The following is a 23278-nucleotide window of genomic DNA, read 5'->3' as shown; positions in this document are numbered from 1 at the left end:
AAAAAAAAAAAAAAAAAAAAAAAAAAAAAAAGATATTTCCAGCTCCAGGGCCCACACATTCCTGGTGCTCACAAGTCCAACAGGCACAGCTGGAGTCAGAGTTCTTCTCCAGAAGAGAAGATGCAATGCATGACACTTAGGAGTCAACACATGGGGAAATTATCATCTAAAGAAGTTGCACATGTCCTCATTAAACTTGGAGCAGATCATGATTGGGAAAGCCTAGAGAGAGACTTGAGGTTACTCATTGATGGCAATTATGAAGCCACCATCTCTTCTTTGCAAATGGGCAAGTTAAGAAAAGAATTGGAAATTCTCTTCCATGAAAAGAAATAGTTCCAGGAAACAAATGATAATGAAAATAACAAATGGGAGGTGATAGAAAATGAAGCCATTCTAAACTCACTACAGCATCTAAACCTAGAACATTACTACTCAAAAAGGATGAGTAGAGCTAACTTCCATCTGGTCTACAAGAATTCTGTGTACAACATCAGGCCAAAATTAGAAGAGAAACTTCTCATCTATTTCCTTCAGAAGCTACTAATGCTGGATTATTGACTTAGATTCCTGGTCTTCAAAGATGATGAAAACATAGAACATCAGGTCTCTCCAAGTGCATCTAATAAGGAAAATGAGGCTTTTGATCCTAATCAGGAAAATGAGGCTTTTGATCCTTGTGAAGATCCTTTTTTGAAGATGGAGATATTCTCACTAATACTTTTCCCATTAATCCCAGACCCCACATTCACCCCATGTATATTCAAATGGCCACTTTTCACTGTGCAGATGATTTTGCCAGACAATATATTTGGGGCAAACTATCCACCTGTCAATTTGTCCTGTGCCTCCTGGTGCAAAATTCCTGCACTTCTCAAATTGAATTCACTCTCTGGTCTCTCAGACAAATTAGGAGAAGTTGGCAGCAAGCAAGAAAAAATCACCACAAGGGAAGCACAGTAACAAGAGTCAGCAGATGTGTTATGCCTCCATCCCCATTGTGTCCTTCATTAGAGTTGACAATGGCCTGTGTGTTTCCAAGTCTCAGAACATGAACCGTCTTCTTAGTAAACATCAATATGATGTATTTTTCCACAACACTGCAGACAAAGCAGCAAAAACTGCCTCTTTTTAAAAAAAATAATTTATTCACTGATTCTAATTAGGTATATATGACAGCAGAATGCATTTTGATTCATTGTATACAATTTCACCACAACTTTTCATTTCTCAGGTTGTATACAATGTAGCCTCACTCCATATGTGCAGTCATACATGTACCTAGAATAATATTGTCTGTCTCATTCCACCATCTTTCCTGCCTCCATACCCCCTCCCTTCCCCTCCCTCCCTTTGCCCAAAGTTCTTCCATTTTTCCCATCCTCCCCCATTATGGATCAGCACCCACTTATCAGAGAGAACATTCAAGCTTTGGTGTTTGGGGATTGGCTTACTTTGCTTAGCATGATATTCTCCAACTCCATCCATTTACCTGCAAATGCCATAATTCTATTCTCTTTGAATGCTGAGTAATATTCCATTGTGTATATATACCACAGTTTCTTTGTCCATTCATCTATTGAAGGCATCTAGGTTGCTTCCACAGTTTATCTATTGTGAATTGAGCTGCTATAAACACTCATGTGGCTGTGTTACTACATTATGCTGATTTTAAGTCCTTAAGGTATAGACCAAGGAGTAGGATATCTGGGTCAAATGGTGGTTCCTTTACAAGGTTTCTTAAGAATCTCCATTCTGCTTTCCAAATTGGTTGCACTAATTTGCAGTCCCACCAACAATGTATGAGTGTGCCTTTCCCCCCACACCATCGCCAACACTTATTGTTGTTTGTATCTTGATAACTGCCATTCTGACTGAGATGAAATTATAGAGTAGTTTTAATTTGCTTTTCTCTAATTACTAGAGATGTTGAACATTTTTTCATACATTTGTTGATCAATTGTATTTCTTCTTCTGAGAAGTGTCTGTTCAGCTCCTTAGTCCATTTATTGATTGAGTTGTTTGGTTCTTCTGGTGTTAAGTTTTTTGATTTATTTATATATCCTAGAGGTTAATGCTTTATCTGACATGTGGGTGGCAAAAATTTGGTCCCAAAATGCAGGCTTTCTCTTCACCTCATTGATTGTTTCTTTTACTGAGAAAAAGCTTTTTAGTTTGAATCCATCCCATTTATTCATTCTTGATTTTATTTCTTGCACTTTAGGAGCCCTTTTAAGGAAATTGGGGCCTAACCCAATGTGATAAAGATTTGGGCCTACTTTTTCCTCTATTAGGTGCAGGGTCTCTAGTCTAATTCTTAGGTCCTTGATCCACTTTGAGTTGAGTTTTGTTTATGGTGAGAGATGGGGGTTTAGTTTTATTTTGCTGCATATGAGTTTCCAGATCTCCCAGCACCATTTGTTGAAGAGGCTATCTTTTTTCCAATGTATGTTTTTGGCAGGTGCCTTGTCAATTATGAGATAACTGTATTAATGTGGGTTTGTCTCTTGTGTCTTCTATTCTGTACCATTGATCTACATTTCTATTTTGGTGTCAATTCCATGTCATTTTTGTTACTATAACTTTGTAGTACAGTTTAAAATCATCAGTTTTACATTTATGAAGAGTAAAGTCCAAGTTCTGTATTTTAACCCAACTAGTAGTTACAAAAGTTTGTTGCTATTTTCCCTATCTGTATTTTATTTTCTCTAAATATTATTTTTAAATAAAGTAGAATGAAAACAGTAAATCTAAAAATGAGGGTGAGAAACACAAGGAATTAAGGCAGAAAAAAAGAGCAATATAAGGTTGCTTTAACAACAACTATCTAATGTTGCCCAATATCATAGTTATTTTTATATTTTGTGTGCAATCAGAGGTAATAGCATAAATTGGGGAAGATGGGAACCAGGCCATTTTCTCCTGGGAACAACACCCCACCCCCATAGTTTATCTTTCTTTCTTTCCCATTGAACTAGAAAAACAATCATTCCTTACACTCTGAGTCCTGTCAGCTCCTCTAGGGTAGAACAGCAGTGCGCCACCCAGATCCTCCTTCAAGGAAGGACTGCTGCTCAGCTGAGGGGAGTGAAGGAAGCAGCCATTCATCGGTTGTTACACCTTTCACATCTACCTCACTTGCAGAAAGCCTCTTTGCCTGAGTTCATGCTCTCCTGGACAACTTTTATTCAGTGATTGAGACACAGAGTCCCTGCCATGTTGGCCGAACACAGGATACTCTCTCTGATAGGCCCCCTCACTCCAGTGTTCTAGCCTGTTTCAAGAAGGTTTCTGAGGTCTGCACCACAGTTCACTTTCTACCTCTGACATATCCTATTTCTGCCCCTTTCTTTCATAGGTATTGATCCCTAAGAAATATCTTGCATACTTTTTCAGAATCTGCTTCTGGAAAAATTGGTCATTGACATTCCTATAGGTCTTGGTAAAGATTGTCATGTCCCGATGGATTTGAACAATGGTTGCACATAATAAAGATGCAGCACAAGAAGAAAATAAAGGCTACATAATATTCTCTTTCCACCATCTGTAGAAATGGAGCATCATCTTTTCAAGGGATGAGAAAATGCAAGTCTTCCAGAAATGACTAGCAGGGAGGAAAGTGAGCTAGTCACCTTTACATTACCGTGACAAAAATACTTGACAAGCACAATTTAGAGGAGGAAAAGTTTGTTTTAGATCACAGGTTCAATGATTTAGTCCATGGTGGGCCAGCTTCAATGCCCTGGGACCAAGGTAACGCAGAACACCAAGGCAGAATGTTGTGGTGGAGGAACACGGCTCTGCTTAAGGCAACCAGAGAGTAGAAAGAGAAAGGGAGAGGGGCTGCATGGATGATGAACCCTGCCAGAGCACACCCCAGTGACCCACCTCCTCCAGACAAGCCCCACCAGCCTACAATTACACACAATTAGTCCATTCAAACTTGGATGGACTGAGTAGGTTACTGCTTCTATAATCTAATAATTTCACCTCTGACTATTCCTGCACTAACACAGGAAGTTTCAGGGGATACCTGGTGTCCAAACCAAAACAGGACCTCAGCCCTGTTGAAAGCATTCCAGAGGAGCATGAGATGTAGTAGCCCTGTGGGCAACTCATTAATCAATGGTAACCAGAAAACTGGTGGTTTTCAAAAAAGAGGTAAAACTGATGGGCTAGAACTAAAATAAACATTTCTCCCCAGTCTTTGAAATGGGGGTGGGGTAGTCAAGAAAAGGAACCTAGTTCTATCAAATGAATTCCTTAGGAATGAGAGGGAGGTATATTGAGCCAAAACAAGAAGATTTACTTGCCTTGATCCAACATGCTTCAGCCTAGAAATTTTCCTGGCAGAGCAAAAGCTTCATCATCCTATGTACTAAGGAGACACCTATAGGGGCAATTAGAGATTCTGAACTTCCAGCTGCCAAATTAAATCTATAAAGTTTACCCAAAGACTTTCTTGCACCAGCACATAGTTTTCTGGGTCTCTAGAGACCCAATAAGACTGGAAAATAGTAATTGTTATAGGTTCTGCTGGCACAAAATGTTATCCTTGGGAGCAATTACTGGTCTTAGTAAGAGTATCCTGAAAACATGAATTTTCCTTGCTCTTTTCCTACCTTCAACCCTAAAACCACCTCCTATGGCCTCCCATATTATTACTAAGGGCTTTGTCATCTAGCTTCTGGTTAAAGTTTCATGAAGTCACAGGCCTTCTCTTACCAGCAGGTGGTAACAAGCCTTATTAGATTCCAAGACACCTTGATCTCAGTACTGTCAACATTTAGGGCCAGACAACATTGTTGTGGGGGACTGTCCTGTGCATTATAGAATGCTTAGAAGCATCCCTAGACTCTATCATTAGATGCAGGGAGCACTCCCAGCAGACATGACAACCAAAAATGTCTGTAGCCATTGCCAAATATTCCTGAAACATTTGTATTGCCCCAATTGAGAACCATCATTCAGTGAGACCCTAATGAAAATAAAATAAATAAATTTTGATGACGTTTAATTATTTTGTCATTTTTTGAATAAAGAACATGCATTTTGTTAAAAACATTTTAAATGTGGAAAAATATTAAATATCCCACCTTCTCGAAACATTTCAATGGCCATCTTCCCAGGCACATGGACTCAAGGATAAAAGCACACAGTTTAGCAAGGCATAGCATACACACTCTCCTATAATCCCTTTTCCTCTAAAAATCTATTATGGACATATTTCTAGGCCAACAATTATTGATCTATTTAAAAATTAATTTTAATGCCTATATCATATATTAATAGGAATTAACTAGGTTCTTAAAGGTGGGCAAGGGAAGTTTCCTGATTTTCACTACCATAAAAGAGCAATTCACAGTCAATGTGGCCTACATATCCATAATTTTGACAGGACACAGTTTTATAGTATGATTGAGACATAGCTCTTCTTCAAAGATGTACACAAACTGATGGAAAGAATATGAACACAGACAGAATAAAATGTGATTAGTCGCCTTGAAACACAAGGTATAAGTGTTGGCAAAAGATGAAGAGATAACTGCTTGGGGGTCAGGGCTGTCTCTACAGACATGAGTCTCAAAGGCAGCAGTGTAGAGGTCTCAACTTCAAGGATGGTGCTTATAACAATCGTGTGTTTAAATGCCTATTTCTCCTATGCCTTGCTCCTTACATGCAGGCCACGGCCAGCTTTTTCTTCCTCATATGTCCTATACCTGGGATGATCATTAGGGCCTTACACTTAAAAAACCTTCAGTGAGCTTCCCCCTTAATCGAGGTATTTTTCAGAACCTTCCTGACTGGATAGCATTCTCTCAAGGAATGAGAAACAAGAATGACAGGAGCAAGAGGGCTATGTTTGAATTCCCTCCAACTTTCCAAACTCAAAGTCAGATCAGAAAAGAGGGAGAGAAAAGAGAAAGTTCAGTTTATATGCGGCTGATTCTCTTTCCTCTTCTGAAACCTATTCAAGGAGAACTATCACTGACTTTGTAACGGAGCAATCAGGGATGAATTCTAAGGCTTATGCCACAATTCAGATGATGTTCAGAAACAGTCTTGCTAAGTTTCTCTTTATTTTGCTTTTTAATCTGATATTCCTCCCAAATCCCCATCCATTATTTGGCATAAGGAAAAAAATTAACTAAAATTTCAAGCTAGCTTATTTCAATCTAACCATATAAATAAACTTTTAGAAAAAAAATCATTAAGATTTTACTATATCCCAGTCAGAATGACTAATTATATATGTATATAATATAATATAATATACTAATTATATATGTATATAATGTAATATATATATTACATTCCCATCAACAGTGTATAAGCATTGTTTTTTTTCCATATCCTTGCCAGTGTTTGTTTTATATATATATATAAAATACAATCCAGATAAACAACAAACGCTGGCAAGGATATGGAAAAAAAAAACAATGCTTATACACTGCTGATAGGAATGTAAGCCATTGTAGAAAACACTATGGTGACTCCTTAAAAAACTAAAAATAAAGCTACAATATGACCTAGCTATTACATTCCTATGTCTACACATAAAAGGAATGAAGTCAGCATAAAAAAGAGATACTTTCATACTCATGATTACTGTGATACTTTGCACAACAGCCAAGTCATGAAATTAGCCTAAGTGTCCATCAACAGAAGAATGGATAATGCAAATATGGACTATATATAAAATGTACTATTATTCAGTCATGAAGAATAGTGAAATTGTGTCATTTTCAGTAAAACAGATGGAACAGGATGACATGGTTTTAAGAAAAATAAGTCAGACAAAACTACGAGTATTGCATTTTTTCCCTCAAATGAGATTTTTTTAAAAATTATCTGAGAGTAGAAAAGAGACTATTATGGAAAGGTAAGGCTGGGCCTGGGGGTTGGGGGTGGGGTAGATTAGAAGGAAGATGGATAAGATCAAAGCACAATTCATGCATTGTATGAAATATTGCAGTGAAGTAGTTTTTCAAAATAATAATAAACAGATGCCTTTAGGAATATTTAAGTTACTATTGGATAAAACAATGTTTGGTCAGTTGGAAAACCACTCTTTTGTCTGCTTCTTTCCCTAGTGTTCCAGGCAAAGTGTGTGGTTTATACAACCTCCTGACACTGAGAAGGTGCGCTAGCTGCCTGCTAGCATTTTATGTTGTCGCTGCGCCATCTGCTGGTCTCTGGAGTACAGTTCTATGTGTACCCAGTGAACATTTATGACAAAGCTCTGAATTGAGTAGTTAGCATGGGAACTCTACCATTTGCAGGAATAACGTTTTTGAGCTTTTCTCACTGTACCAAGGATTCTGATGGCTAGACAACCCTAAGTTCATTGCCACATTTTTCATCCTACAAATTGATACAGCACTTCATACTACCTTATGGTTAAATGAATTCACTCTGCTATAAGATAGGGCAGCTCATTGGGTTTCAATTTAATATCAATAACACATAAAAGCTCAGGGCAGAGCAGGGCTGGGAATGTGTCATAGTGGTAGACTGCATGCTTAGCATGTCTGAGACCCTGGGATCAATTCCCAGAATATAAAATTGATAGGAATGCTTTACTACTGAGCTCTATGCCAGTCCTTTTATTTTGAGACTGGTTTTCAGTAAGTTGCTGAGAGTCTTGTTAAGTTTCTGAGACTGGCCTTGAACTTACAGTCCTCCTGCCTCAGTCTCCCAGGTCACTGGGATTACAGATGTGTACCATCACGCCTAGTCACTACTAATTTTTTTTGCATTGTTTTAGCATATGATTTCAATTCCTTTCTAATTTATTCTATGTTTAAAAATATATATTTTCACATCCATTTCCCTACTGCCTACAATTAACCTCTTAAATACATATTTTTAATTCATACCATATTAGCTTCCACAGGTATACAAAAACTTAAGTCTGTACTGTTCTATCCACCCTATTTATGTTGATGTTGTCACAAATATGTCCCTTTGCATTGTATGCAAGTTAACCAAAATTTATATTTAACATTTTATACATTTATCTTTTAATTATATTCAGATGTGAAAGACAGTTACAGGCAAGAAATACAATAGCATGAAGTTTGTATTTTCCTAAGTAGTTTACCTGTGTTTTATATTCCTTCCAGTAAGTTTGATTTACTTGTCTAGTTTTTTTTCATTGCCACCTAAAGAACTCAATTTAACATTTCCTGTAGGGCTAGGATTACTAATAATGAATGCCCTTGATGTTTCTTTATTTGTAAAAGTCTGAATTTCTCTATAATTCATTAAAAAATAGTTTTTCCACTTGTAAGACTATTGATTGACCATCTTTCTTTCCACATATTAAATGCCAACCCACTGGCTTCAAGACTTTTTGATTTCTGCTAAGAAATCATGTTATTTTTTATTCAGAATCCTTTATACAAATCACTTCTGTCTGGCTGCCTCCGAGACTCTTGCTTTGTTATAATTTTCTTTTAAAAGTGGTTAAATACATGTCAGAGTGGATCTCTCAGGCTTGTCCTTCTCAGAGTTTCTTGACCTTCTTCAGTGTGTAGATTTATGTCTTTTGTCAAATTTTGAATTTGGGGGCTATTGTTTTTCATAATTACTGTATTTGTTCACTTGTCATCACTCAAATAAAATAGCTGAGGCAAGATACTTATAAAGACAATAGGTTTACTTAGAGCACAGTGTGGGTGGCTCAAAAGTCATAATCACATGGTCCCCTTGGTCTAGTTTGGCAAATAATGAATGACATCACATCATTGTAGGACCACATATAAGGGCACGAGTTGTATATTGAAACAGGAACCGGAGAGAAAGGGAGGGGCCAGTAATGCTCTTTTTTTTTTTTAATTTTAGTATTTATTTTTTAGTTTTTGGCGAACACAACATCTTTATTTGTATGTGGTGCTGAGGATCGAACCCAGGCTGCACACATGCCAGGCGAGCACGCTACCGCTTGAGCCACATCCCAGGCCCAGTAATGCTCTTTTTATAAGAACCCATTAGACAGAACTAACCAAGATCTTGTCCATGATTTCCTTTGTACCTCTGAGTATATTTAAGCCAATTGACTTCAATTCTTTGCCAAGTGATTCCGATGACTCTCTATCACCCAAAGAATCTGTTAATTTTTTGTGACTAGGTCAGACTTTCTTATTTATTACATGCTTTTTAATTTTCGGTAGAAATCTAGACATTTTGAAACTCTAATGTAGTTAACACTGCAAATCAGTTTATTCCTCATGCTCATGATTTTTTTTTTTTGATTGTTTGATTTTTCTGGCTGGTGTGAGTTGTAGTTGTCTATGGGAATTTTTGAAACCTTTTTTTGGAAAAACAGAATCTGAATATATGGTCTTAAATGTGTCTTTCCCTTTAGCATAGTATATGTTCAAACATGTATTAATAAACACTTTTATAGTTCTTGCAGGAAAAAAAACAAAACTCTTATCCAGTCTTTACTTAGCTTAATGTAATTCCTTCAATGCTTAACCAGGCCGCTTATCATTCTGCCTTACTCTTTACTTCCTGATTATACTGAGCCCAAGGATCAATGAGAGCTATAACCTTGGGTCTTACCAGGTTCTTTCTGGGGATATATCCTGCTCTGGAAAGGCATGTCGCTTTTCAAATTTCCATATATGGGGATGTTTCAACTTGCTAATTCCCTACAAAATTTCTCTTACCAATCTTTCCTCTTAGGTTTTCAGTTTCTGATTTCCCTCATAATCTCTTCCCACAGACAATAGTGGATTATTACTCATTTGCCTCTAAATGTTGTCAAGAATTCCCTCTACATAGCCATTTTGGGGGATATGAATTTTATCCAAATCAGAAAGGTTTTATTTAGCCAGCTGGCGACTGATCCCTGCAGGACCCAAATTGTCTCTGCCAGGAACAGCATTGGGTCCAAGTTCTATGGGGTTTATAAGAGAAAAAAACCACATCTTGAAAATGTAGGTGCAGGCAAGTAAGCAGGATACAAAGGCTGAGAAAGCAATTAGCAGAGCAAAAACAGACAACCACATCCTGGGTTCGAGCACATTTGTGGGTATATGAAGTACAGAAAAACAATTTTTTAACATCTTAGAAACAGCTTATATTAATGTTTCACACAGGAGTCATAAAAGTGGAGTCACTATGGCTATATTTACTTACACTTACCTATTGCTATATCTTGTACTTAACTATTGTTCCATTCAGATATACTTATCTGTAACTATATTAATCTGTGGGCTTATACTTATCACCCTAGACTGTTTTATATCTTATTTCTCACAACTTATAACTTAAGTTACACGATTAATATTACTTCTTCTAATTTATAACTAGAGAAGCTTAACATTATTTATTCTATAAAACTTATCACAAATCCTAGTATCCTACTTATTAACATTTCATGACTTATAATCTATAATTTATAACCTATAATCTATATTGATTAATCTCAGACCATAACACTATGATTTCCCACCATGGCTCAGTGCACCTGCTTTAGTGTTAACATGTTAGATTTTTTCCAACAGAATCTCTATTATTTTTCTCCAGGTTGACAGGGAGCTATCTGCTCATACTAAGGCTTTCCCTATATGGTATCATGGCCACTTGGGTACCACCCAGGGGCAGAGTCTAAATTTCCTTTCCCCACTTCCGTGCTCATATCAATCTAGCTACTTATTCTATGAGACTTGAAGAAAATCTCCTTTGACTCTGGCCATTATGGAGTAGAAGGTAGATCCCCAAGTCTTCAGGCAGTCCTGGTCATCTTTCTTTGATGGGCTCAGCCCAAAGAGCAGCACTCATTGATTGGAGTTTCATGCCTGAAATTCCCTCAGGCTTGTATTGCCTACTTGTAATGTTCAAATGCTATTGTTGTATCCTCATGTGAGGGATTAATGTCATTAGAAAAGAGGGACCTTATTCCTCTTTTGCCTCCTTCTCTTCTGATTTCAGCCATGTGATGAAACAAAAAGAAGGTCTTTATCAGGTGTCAGCACCTTACACTTGGACATTTGAGCCTCCAGAACTAGAGCATACAAATAGTCAAACCACAGCATTACACCCTGACCTCTTCAAATTCATGTTCTTTTACATACAAAATATGTTTATTTCATCCCAATACCTCCAAAAGTCTTAACTTATTCCAACATCAATTCATAAGTCCAAAGTCTAGAGTCTTCTCTAAACTGAATATGGGAAAAATTAAAAGTAAAACTGGAAGTTTACACAGTGGTTCGATTGCCCTGGGGCCTTAAGTGAAGGGCTATAAAATCAGGATGCTACCTGGACCCAGAAAACAATGAGGCAGAGATGGCCATTCAGAGCAGGTTTGTTGCAAAATGGGAACAAAGGCAAGAGAAATGAAAAATATACATGTTTTGGATGGACTTTAGGTTTTGTTAGAACCGCGAGTGGGAACTTGGAGTAGCATATAGCCTGAGTCCATGGATAGTCATGCCTTTTAGGGCCTGGCATGTGCACAGCTGCTGCCCTCTTGTGAGAAGTCTCATGTACGTACACACACACACACACACACACACCACATATACAATGTTAAAATGAGGGCATGCGCTGCTCATTTGGGTCATTTGGCCATTTCTGGCCTAACACCACAGGCAGAAAGTCATATAGCCACCAACTGAGTTTCTGAGCAGTTCATGGGCCAATGTAGGAGCTTAGGGTCATGTTAAGTGCCTGTTATTCTAGGAATTAACAGTTGGTAGAGCACCTTTTGAGGAATAAGAGGAATGTTGGTGATTCTGTTTATAGTTCTGAGTAATCTGACCACCTTCCCCTAATGGATGTCTTCTATAATGCAACCCACAGAAAGGTAGGGCAGATTAATGTCCTTATATGGTTTTTCTCCTTAATGATAGTGTCAGTTCATACTGAGGACCAGTTCTTTCATATCAATTGCTTGTCAGAGGCTCTGACAGACCCACAGAGGAAGTGGGACCCTTAAAATGCTCTGACACAGTATGCACTGTGTTAAAACCCACCCCTCTTAGCCAGAGAAGCCACTAGGAAACTACACTGTTAAGTCTATTTGGAATTAAATTCAACTGTGCACAACAATCTAATTCCTCTGGGTACATCTGGAGGAGAGAATGATGTCCTAAGAAGTCCCTCATATAAATGTGAAAAACCTACAACCCAAAAGATGTGAATATCTCAACATAAAAATTGAAGAAACATGAAAAAACAAGGCAACATGACCCCTCCAAAGTTTTCAGTTTCAGGAACACCTGAGAGGTCATGGCCATGAGCAAACTGGAAACCATGTACAACCAGTGGACCTGGGAGCTCAGGAGTCATATGCTAGAGAAATTCAATCAACTTTGGAAAAAAAAATGGGTCTATGAATTATCCTCTACTGTCCCTCAAGTCACAGAGCCTAATATTGATGTGGATTCAGAAAATATCCTCTGGGAGTATTTCAAAAAGGAGAAAAACCTGGTTGACAGACTCAAGGGAAATTATGGTGTTAAGTTTAAAATCAATTATGATGAGCATGTCCAAGTGATTAAGAATAATTTTCTTTTCAAAAAGAAGTTAGAGGCCTGTGATAGAGATTTCATTATTAACTGCATTTTTTTCAAGATTTCATGAATCTACTAATAGCATTTTGAGTCAACAATGTGACTATGATCAAAATGACTTCCATGAAATCTTCAGAATAATAGATTAAGTAAAATCTGCACACACTAAAAAAAGATATGTATTTATAAGCAAACATTATATGAATTATCTTTGTGTTTATTCCAAAGAGCAACAAAGCATTTTAAGAAAATACACAAGGCTTTCAAGATAGCAAATGATTTTATAAACTATCTAGATTTCAAGAAAAATGAAATTTTCATGAGTTTCAAAATCTCCTCCCAAGATGTAAACTCTATCATGTCTTTTGTTTATTTTCTATGGCAAAGCTCACTCCTGCTGTCTCTGCCACCAGCAGAGGACATTGTGGGGGAGATCTAAGTTACCTGCTCTACATTTAGTGGAAACAGGGGCAGCCTGGAGAAACACATTCTCATCTCTCTAACAGAAGAAGAAAATTTGATAATTATTGGCAATACATTCATAATCCAGAATTTCAATGGCTTTGCAGAAGGGCAATCAGAGTGAATTCTAAAGCTCATGCCATAATTCAGATTATGTATAGAAATATATTACTCTCTTTATGTTACTCCATAGTCTGATATCCCTCCCAAATCCCCAATCCATTGGTTGGCTTAAGAAAAAAAATTAAGGGGCTGGGGATGTGGCTCAAGCGGTAGCGCGCTCGCCTGGCATGCGTGCGGCCCCGGGTTCGATCCTCAGCACCACATACAAAGATGTTGTGTCTGCCGAGAACTAAAAAATAAATATTAAAAAATTCTCTCTCTCTCTCTCTCTTAAAAAGAAAGAAAAGAAGAAAAAAAATTAACTAAAATTTCAATCTAGCTTGAACTTATTCTAAATATACTTTTAGAAAAAAATCATCAAGATTTTTACATTATCCCAGTCAGAATGACTAATTATTTTTAAAAATCCAGAAAAATAACAAATGCTGGCAAGGATGTGGAGGAAAAGGAATGCTTATACACTGTTGATGGGAATGAAAATTAATACAGCCACTGTGGAAAACAATATGGAGACACCTCAAAAAACTAAAAATAAAACTACTGTATGATGAAGATATAACAATCCTAGGATATACACAAAGAAAATGAAGTCAGCATCAAAAAAAGAGACATTTGACTACCTGTGCTTCCTGCAGCACTCTTCACAACACCCAAGACATGGAATCAGCCTAGATGTCCATCAACAGATGAATGGATAAAGGAAATATGGAACATATATACAATTCAGCCATGAAGAATAATGAAATCATATCATTTTCAGGAAAAGGGATGGAACTGGAGGACATTGTGTTAAGTGAAATACACCAGACAAAATGACTAGTATTGCATGTTTTCTTTCAAATGAGAAAAAAAAATATTTAAATTACCTGAAAGTAGACGAGAGACTATTAGGGAAAGGTAATGCTGGGCCTGGGGTAGGAGAGGAAGAGTAGAAGGAAACTGGATATGATCAAAACAAAATTCATGCATGCAGTATCACAGTGCAATAGGTTTTAAAAATAGTTCCTGGCTAAAAATATATAAATCACTACTGATGTAATTCTATTCTGCAAAATAAAAATATTGCAAAATAAAATAATAATAATAATAATAATAATAATAATAACAAAATATACCTTTAAGAAGTATTATGTCCCTATTGGATAAAACAATGCTTGATCACTTAAAGAGCCTCTCCTTTGCCTGCTTCTTTCCCTAGTGTTTGAGGCAAAGAGTGTGGTTTATATAATCTCTTGTCATCCAGAGGGTGTTCTAGCTGTCTGCTGGCTTTTTTATGGTGTAGCTGCGCCATCTGCTGGTGTCAAAGTATAGTTCTCGTATACCCAGTGAACATTCTGCAATTGCATATTTAACATGGGATCTATACCTTTGGCAGGGACAATGTATCTGAGTTTCTCGCTGTACCAAGGATTCTGATGGCTGAAGAACAATGAGTTCATTGCCACATTCTCCATCCTATAAATTGGTATAGCAGTCCATATTACCTTATGGCTGAGTAAAGTCACTCTTCTATGATAAGACAGGGCAACTCCCTGGGTTTCAATCCAATATCCATATGCAGATGCTAATTTACAATAAGGTGAGGGGCTAAGGAAAAATAGAAATACTTTGCTTTAGGCAGGGAAGAGTGAAGGGAGGAGAGGGAGTATGGGAGTATGAAGAATAGTAGAATGAATCAGACATTACTACCCTTTGTACATATATGACTACATGACTGACATGATTCTGTATTATGTACATTCAAAGAATGCGAAGTTATACTCTATTTATGTATAATGTGTCAAAGTGCATTCTACTGTCATGTATAACTAATTAGAACAAAAAATGAAAGTGTTAAGTGTGATATTCTTTTATACAGAATTTAGCAACATGTGTTCACTTTAAAATGTTTCTGTATCTGTCATAGAAATTTTACAACTAGTTATACTGAGAAATAATTAATAATTGGGAGCATTAAGGTGCATAAAGATATTAAATTTAGTTTCCTTTAATAATAGCAGCACTTGAAAAATAACCTACATTTTTATACCTGGGGAAGGTAAGTATCTGGTGATTAATCTACAAAATAAAATTATATGCAACCACTGGGGAAAAAAAAAAACTTCAGGGAAGGGCAGGGCTGAGGATATGTCTTAGTGGTAGATTGCTTGCCTAGCATGTCTGAGGCTCTGGGTCCAATTCCCAGAGTCTAAAATAAGAAGAAAGAAGAAAGAGCAACTTTGTAACATCACCTATAACTAAGCATGTTCTGCTACATTTCTGTGACTGAATCCTAAAGTTGATCCATGGAAAATCCATTTTGGATGCCAAAAAACTAATTTTTCTACTTTTCTTTTGTAAAAAATTCTTATCTCCCATCTTATCTCAGATGGACTAAAGAGAGGTCCTAATCATACCATTTTTATCTACACCCTCATCCTCAGTTTGTCATGTCTGAAGAGTACAAAGTCTATACTCTGTTCCCTTCACTTCCTGGCCTTTGGCCTGAAAAGTGTGAGATCTGAAGATTAGATTGGGAGACTCTTCCCCTTATATAGAAAGGGAATGAAAGAGACGGCTGAATTAAGAGGAGCCTTAGAAAATTAACCTGCTGGGAATTTCCTAGACATTTTCAATGTAGTCAAAATTGGGCCTCTAGGAAAATTTAGGGGGAAAGAAAGATGATTTCAGAATAACCATGGTATGTGAAAAACAGGGAAGTCTTTTATATCCATTAATTACTGTGGTTACAACCCAGCCAGGCTGCCACTGCCTTAGACACAAAGGCTTGACTAGAGTGGTGTCATGGAAAGACTTAAAACTGTCACCCTTGACAGTAGGGCCTGATGGTTACCATATCCCCCAGGAGAGTGGGGAAAAAGATATTATTATAGGGTGTACCTCCCAAATATACTTGGCCCACTGAACCCGTTCATTGTCTAAGGGGATAGAGGTGAGGTTGGATGGGGTCACTGGTCTAGCAGAAAGATGAGAGCTTTCATGACAGAATCATTCTGGTGTTATTTTGCCACAACGCCCTTTGTCTAAGACATATCTGCTATTAACAGAGCTCTCTCTTTCCCCCTATTCCAATGTGTCCTTCATGGTAGTTGCCAGAAAGCTTTGTTACTTTACAAGTGATATTAAAACTTTTTTCAAATAAAACTATAACTCTTGATGTTTCTCCCAAAAAAAACTATCACCTCCCTTTCTGTCTTATCATGAACTTTTACCCCAGTTAGATATCTGGTAGTCATTCCTTACACCTAGAGAAAGCACTTGCCTTAAAGTTAAAACCACATCTTTAAGTCTTGGGAACAGGTGAACTGTGGCTGGCCTCCCATAGCTTTTCCTCTTAGCCTCTAGAAATATTTTCTCTTTGAGGCTCTCAACAGTTCCCTAAGTGCTTATTAAGCATCTGTCAATCCCCAGAATCATTTTAGACACTAGAGATGTCATATATATCAAAAGTTTGTCATTAGTCAAATAGTTGCCTGAGATATTGACTAGCAACATAGAGATGAGAAGAAACTCTTCCATGAAGGATCTCACAGTATAATGTACCACTGCCACTGTCAAAGTGGCCTCAAGGGACAGTTGTATCTCCTCTAATATTTGGACCCAAATATTAGTACATAGAATCCTAGAACACTTGCTAAAGGCTCAAGGACTACACAAGGAAGATACATTGTATTGAGAATTTTGCTAAACTGTCCTATTAAAAACTTCACCTCAGTTTGTGAATGCACCTTCAACTTCATCTAGACACTGCTTTAATGAATTCCAAACATAAGAGAGATCCAGATAAACTGAGAACTCCTTCTCCATTTTAAAAGGTTCTTCATTTGGGGTTGCAGTGCATTACATTAAGGTTGACAAAGTAATGCTCTTACCAAAATACCAAAATGACAATTTTATTCTAACATTAATAGATAACACTGTGTAAGCCAAATATACAGAGGAGACATAGTTAGAAAAGCCAGAGACTGTCTCCTTATATTCATTTTTGTCAAATTGAGTCACATTGATTTTATTTCCATATTACTCAGACCTGATCCCTTGCTCCCTAATGTGAAATCCTACAAATCTCTATCCTCCATTACCACAACAGCCTCCTCCTCCCTCCTCCCTCCACACTGCACATAAGCTGATCATCTTAATTTCTTGTTATCTCTAGTGGCTCATTTCCAATGGAAAGAGTCCAGATTGCCCTGTCTCCCTTTCATGACCAACCATACTCTGCTCCAGCTACTTCCCTTGCCTATAATTTTATGTTCCAGAAGCATAGAAGTCCTTATTTTGGTTGTTTCCCTGTGTGCAGCTCCCTTTACTACTTTTTATTCCTGCAGTCCCTACTACCCTGAAACCCTTCTCATTTTCAAAAACTTTTGGGTGGCTCCTCTGAACATCCCATACCTAATTTCTTTTCTTTTAGGAATCCTGATGGTCTTGTCCTGAGAGGCTAAGGAATGAGGAGTCTACAGCCCTGGCTGGCCCATCTTCCAGGAAGTCAGTTTGAGTATATCTACCTTTGAGTAGAAATCATGCATAGTTTATAGCCCACCAAGAGTCACAAAATGGCTTATTAAACTCAGTTAATGAAAGACCTAACAGGATGGACTACAACAGACAGACAATCATGGACTCGAAACACAATAGAGAAGTGAACATGGGCTTATCAGAGACAGAAGCAAACACAAGAAGGTTAAAGGCCTCTCTGGAGGTAAAACTGAATACCATATCTTCCCTTTTTAATAAGAAGCTGGACGACTCATGCTGGGCTGGGGGTGTTGGGAGTGGGAGAAGATGGCTCTTGGTCACTCACAAATTCAGTAGTTTTAGGCCCAGAATCTTGTTTACCATCCCTTGGGTATGCTATCATTCCATCATATACTTACCCCATACATGTAGATGCCCCAACTAACACTCTGGTCCCACCGTTACATATGATCCTTACCTCTAGTAACTAGTCAGCCCCTCTTTACCAGGCCTCTGACCCTTTCATGACCAGACCTGATTTACTCCTCAAATTTTACCCTCCAGAATCTCACTATGGAAACCAAGCTTCTTTTCTCTGGTCCCCTCATCCCTTTCCATGTAGATATCCAAATTTTAAACTCTTACAACTTCAGTTCTTTGGTTTCACTCTTTTTTCCTTGTATATACCAAGTGTTTTTTGTTGTGGCTCTTTTTAGATATACATGACAATAGAGTATATTTTGACATATTATATAATACATGGAGTATATCTTATTCTAATTAAGATCCCAGTCTTGTGGATGTACACAATGTTGAGATTCACTGTGGTGTATTCATATATATTCATAGGAAAGTTATGTCAGATTCATTCCACTGTCTTTCCTATTCCTATACCCCTCTCTTCCATTTATTCCCCTTTGTTTAATTCACTGAACTTCTATTCTTCCCCTCCCACACCCTGTGTGCTAGCATCCACATATCAGAGAAAACATTTGACCTTTGGCTTTTGGGGAATGACTTACTTCACTTAGCAGAACAATCTCCAGATCCATTCATTTACCAGCAAAAGTCATAAAGTCCTTCTTCTTTATGGCTGAGTAATACTCTATTTTTTATATAATATATATGTAAACTATATACATTATATAAATTATATATATTTACATATATTATATATAAATATATTTTATGTAAATAAAATATGTAAATATATTACACATAAAATGGACTATCATATATAAAATGGAATATTATATATATTATATTCCATTACATATAATATGTTCTTTTTGCCTTTTCAACCCAGCCTGGATGTCATCATTTCACCATTCTCAGCCAGCTCAATTTAATCCTTTGTCTTTCTCTCCCACCCAGATTTCTCCCACCAGATTTCTCTACTGCTATGGTCTCATAGCTGAGAACTCCTAGGAATAACAACAAACAAACAACAACAAGAGAAGTACCACACGACCACTAAATTTGGAACCAGCAGAGCTAGGCCTTGAACACAAGAAGCCTGGGTTGCTCAATCCTGTCACCTCCATTAACTCCTGAAATCTTTCTCCATGTTTTTAAAACTCTTTGTATCACCTTAACTTCTTACAATGAATCCTTAGCCTCAAAATCTGTGTCTCACCCACACACACCAAAAAGAGACAATAGATAGGCATAGTCTTTCTGTTCCTATCCTCTTGGCTTTATCTAACCTAGGAACAAGGCAATTAGTTGAAATGTATTTATTAAAGATGCTCAGTCATCAAGCTACCCAAAGGACAATTCACCAAATTTTCCAAAATTATCAACTTATTAAAATTGCTTTTTGACAACAAATCCAATTTGTTCAAACTATTAACTCACCAATAATTTGCTTCTGTTAGTGATTTATAAAGGTTATAGCAATCATGTTACATGGAAAGGCTCAATAGTTTGGTAGGCTTTCTTCTTTAAGGTTTCAATTAGTTTCAGTATGACTGTAATTAGTTGTAGTTTTACCAGTGTTCTTTCATTATGTCTGTTATGCAGAATATTGAAGTTGAAATCCTTTGAATATCATCTTTGTGTGTGTTATGTATGTCATGTGTGCCAGATTCAGATGCTTAAAACAAATAGTTAAAACTTATTTGATACAGCTGATAAACAAATATATGAATTTAAATGTTTAAAATTAGCATTTTCTAATTCTTTCTATAAAGCAAGTATTAAACTGATACTAAAACAAGAAAAAGATCACAAGGAAACAAAAACATGTCAATACACAGGCAAAATTCTTCAATAAAATACTGGCAAAACACAAATCCAACAGCGTATAAAAAGAAGAGTACACTATGCCAAGTGCCATGAGGTTTACCTATGAATGGAAGTTTGGCTTACTATCCTGAAATTAATATAATACTTCATATCATATCAAAATAATCAAACTATGCTATATCAAAAATTGAACTATATAACATCACAAATAAAAATCATTTGACAAAATCCAACACCTTTTCATTAAAAAACATGCCATAAGCTAGGAATAAAGATAAATTTCCCAACCTATTAAAGTCATGTCTGAAAACACACACACACATACACACACACCTCACATCATACTTAATGTTAAAAGTATGGATGTTTACTCCTTAAAATCAGAAAAAGAAGGTTGCTCATTCTTGCCACATATTTGAGATTTCACTAGGGTAATTAGACAAGAAAAAAATTTAAATCTATATTGAAAAGTAAGAAGTAAAAGTATCCCTAGTCATAGATGACATAATCTTATATATAGAAAATCCTAAGGAATTCACAAAAAAAATATTAAAATTCATAAATCAGTCAGGCATGGTGGAACACATCTATAATTCCAGCACTCAGCAGGCTCAGGTGGAAGAATCACAAGTTCAAAGTCAGCCTCAGCAATTTAGCAAGGGCCTACTTAGCAAGACCCTGTCTCAAAAATAAAAAGGGCTATGGCTTAGTGATTAAGTGACCTTGGGTTCAAAATAATAATAATAATAATAATAAAATCAGTTCAGGAAGTTACAGGATACAATATTGGTATTCTGAAATAAATTGTATATGAAAGTCAATTGTTTTTCTACCTAGGAACAAGGAACAACTCAAAAAGGAAATTAAAGCAATTTTACTTACAATTGCAAAAGGTAATAAAATGCTTAGAAATAAATTTAACACAATAAGTACAAGATTTATACTGAAAACTACAAAATTTTTGAGAAAAATTTTAAAAGGCCTAAATAAATGGAAAGTTGTTACATATCTATGAATTGGAAGATTGAACATTATTAAAATGCCATATTTCCCAAATTGATTTGCAGATTCAACAGTCTCTCTAACAAAATCCCAGCTGCCTATTTTTTTGCAAAAATTGCAAAACCAACTGTGAAAATCATATTAGAATTCAATGGACTCTAAAGAGCCAAAAGGCTCTTGAAAGAGAAGAATAAAGTTAAGACTCACAATTTCCAATTTCAAAGTTTACTCAAAGTAATCAAGATTGTGAGTTACCGGTATACAGATACATAACAGCAATGGAATAGAACTGAAAGTCTAGAAATAAACTCTTACATGTATGGCTAATTGATCTTTGAAAAACATGACAATAAAAGGGAGAACAAAGAAAGCAAAAGGAAACTCTAAATGCCAGAAAAGGAGAAGTAGGACAAAAAAGGAGTAGAAGAAAATCAGGAGGCAATAAGAAGGGTCTCTCTAATAATACAATAATCCTCAGGGGGGAAAAAAAGACCTTCTCTGTGAAATGAGCTTGTACTATGAGCAAGAAATAAAAATTCTCACAGGCTCATCTGTGGACTTCCACCCAATTGTATGTGTTGGGTTTGCTCAAACCTCCAAAGCCCTGATTCCAGAACTGAGCCTTTCAGGAAAAATGATGATGCAATAATTCTGAAGATGCAGAATTTTGCAATGAAGCAAAATTGTGCAAAGGAAGCAGTTAAGAACTGGATCCAGCCCACCCAGACCGAGCTCGGGCCAAGGAAAATCAAGGTCTTTGACTCCTATTCCTTTGGCGGGGGTGGGGGTGGGGAATGAAACAAAAAATAGTGGAGGTGGCTGTATGTGAACAAGAAAGAACAAGCCCTACCTGAATTCTTAAGGTGCCAGAGGTTTTGAAGCAAATTATCAGAGTGAGCACATCTCACAGTCTTGATGCCCAAGCAAGTTTTGGCAAGTGTGAAGAAACTTTCCTTGGAAATCCCTGATGCTAAAGAATAGCTGCAACTTGCATGAACATGGACCAAATTGAGATAGTTCAAGCACGCACATCACAGCTAGCCGGGGAAGAGATGGAAGAAGTGGAATTGAGTCTGGGAAGTTCAGGGAAGCCTGCAGATATACAACACTTTCAACTGGAACTATGTCTTCTATTGTGTTTGCTTATGTATAAAAACCCTTACTTTCATGTTTAATATAAAGAAGCTTGATGCAGGGAGAGAAGTCACAGAAAAAAAAAACAAGATATTCCTTTATTCCTTTCCAAAATCAGCAAAGGTTGGAACACAGACAAGGGAGGTATTCAATCTGAATATAATAGTTAATGCCCCACAGGTCTCTTCAGAGATGTCTATTTAAACTAGCAGTCAAGGTACTGTATTCCAGGGTCAGAAATTTGGAAATTTTTATAATTCAAATTATCAAATATTCATGTCAAAGAAAAAATATTCTTGGAGGCTTGTTGAAAGGAAACATACTCCATTTACTCTTCCCAGGACTTTAAAATATTCTTGCTTACATTCACATGTGAAATAAGAACCTCAAAACTCTCCAGATGTCAGCCGCAACATTGTTGTTACTTGCTATACAATTAACTTACTGGTCCTGGTACTGCAATTATTGTGACTCTCCTGAGAAGTTTTAAAGATTTCAAGGATACTAAATAGTAAGCTTTTCCCATTTTTCTCTGACTTCTAGAAAAATTAGTGATTAAGAACTTGGAGTCAGGAGCCAGATTCCCTGAGTACTAATTCCAATTCTACCATATCATGACCTTTGGATTTAGTAAAATTACTTAAGCCTTATGCCTTTGCTTTCTCATTCCAAACTGAGGATATTTATAGCATCTATCTCTGAGGAACACTGTGAAAATAAAATGAATTACCTATATAATGCCCTTAGAATAGACTTCAACACAGAAAATCTATTAGCAAATGATAACTAGTATTACATTATAATTATTATTTTTTTTTCAGTGGCAAAAAAAAATACTTTATTAAAAATAGGCAATTGGCCTGAATAAACATTTCTCAAAAGAAGACCTACAAATGGCTAACGGGTCTATTTTAAAAATGCTCAACATCACTAATCATCAGGGAAATGCAAATCAAAACCACAATGGATATGAATTAATATTTATAACAATAATAAATTCAAATAAATGACTAATCCTCCATTAAATTAAAAAAAACACTGAGGTATCACCTGATTGAATGGCTATTAGCACATTATAATTATTATCATTATTTAAAACAAGTTCGTATTCCACTCAGAGGAGATAGACATGCCATTATTTCATGTCTTATTAGCCCATTTGTGAAACTACTTGAAGTATCTACTTTATAGTATGCCCCTTCCATGATCCATGTTCCCCAGTATTTGTGTAGTCATATCCACACTGTAGTAGGATTGGCCTTGCATCAAAAATAGAACTGGGAGAAGTGACAGTGTATGACTTCCATGACTAAGTCATAAAA

The 23278-nt window shown here is 36.6% G+C and overlaps 1 protein-coding gene and 1 pseudogene across 1 annotated transcript in view; both read left to right on the top strand.

Annotated features, from left to right (window-relative positions):
- The window catches only part of LOC107135612, a 3360-nt pseudogene extending 2152 nt beyond the window's left edge, over positions 1-1208 (top strand).
- The window catches only part of LOC107135614 (interferon-induced very large GTPase 1-like), a 62407-nt gene that overhangs the window by 14426 nt on the left and 24703 nt on the right, over positions 1-23278 (top strand). The gene's annotated exons all lie outside the window — the stretch shown is intronic.

The sequence above is a fragment of the Marmota marmota genome, unplaced genomic scaffold, assembly GCF_001458135.2.
Source record: "Marmota marmota marmota unplaced genomic scaffold, marMar, whole genome shotgun sequence".
In the NCBI taxonomy this organism is placed as follows: Eukaryota; Metazoa; Chordata; class Mammalia; order Rodentia; family Sciuridae; genus Marmota; species Marmota marmota.
This window is presented reverse-complemented; position numbering and strand designations above follow the sequence as displayed.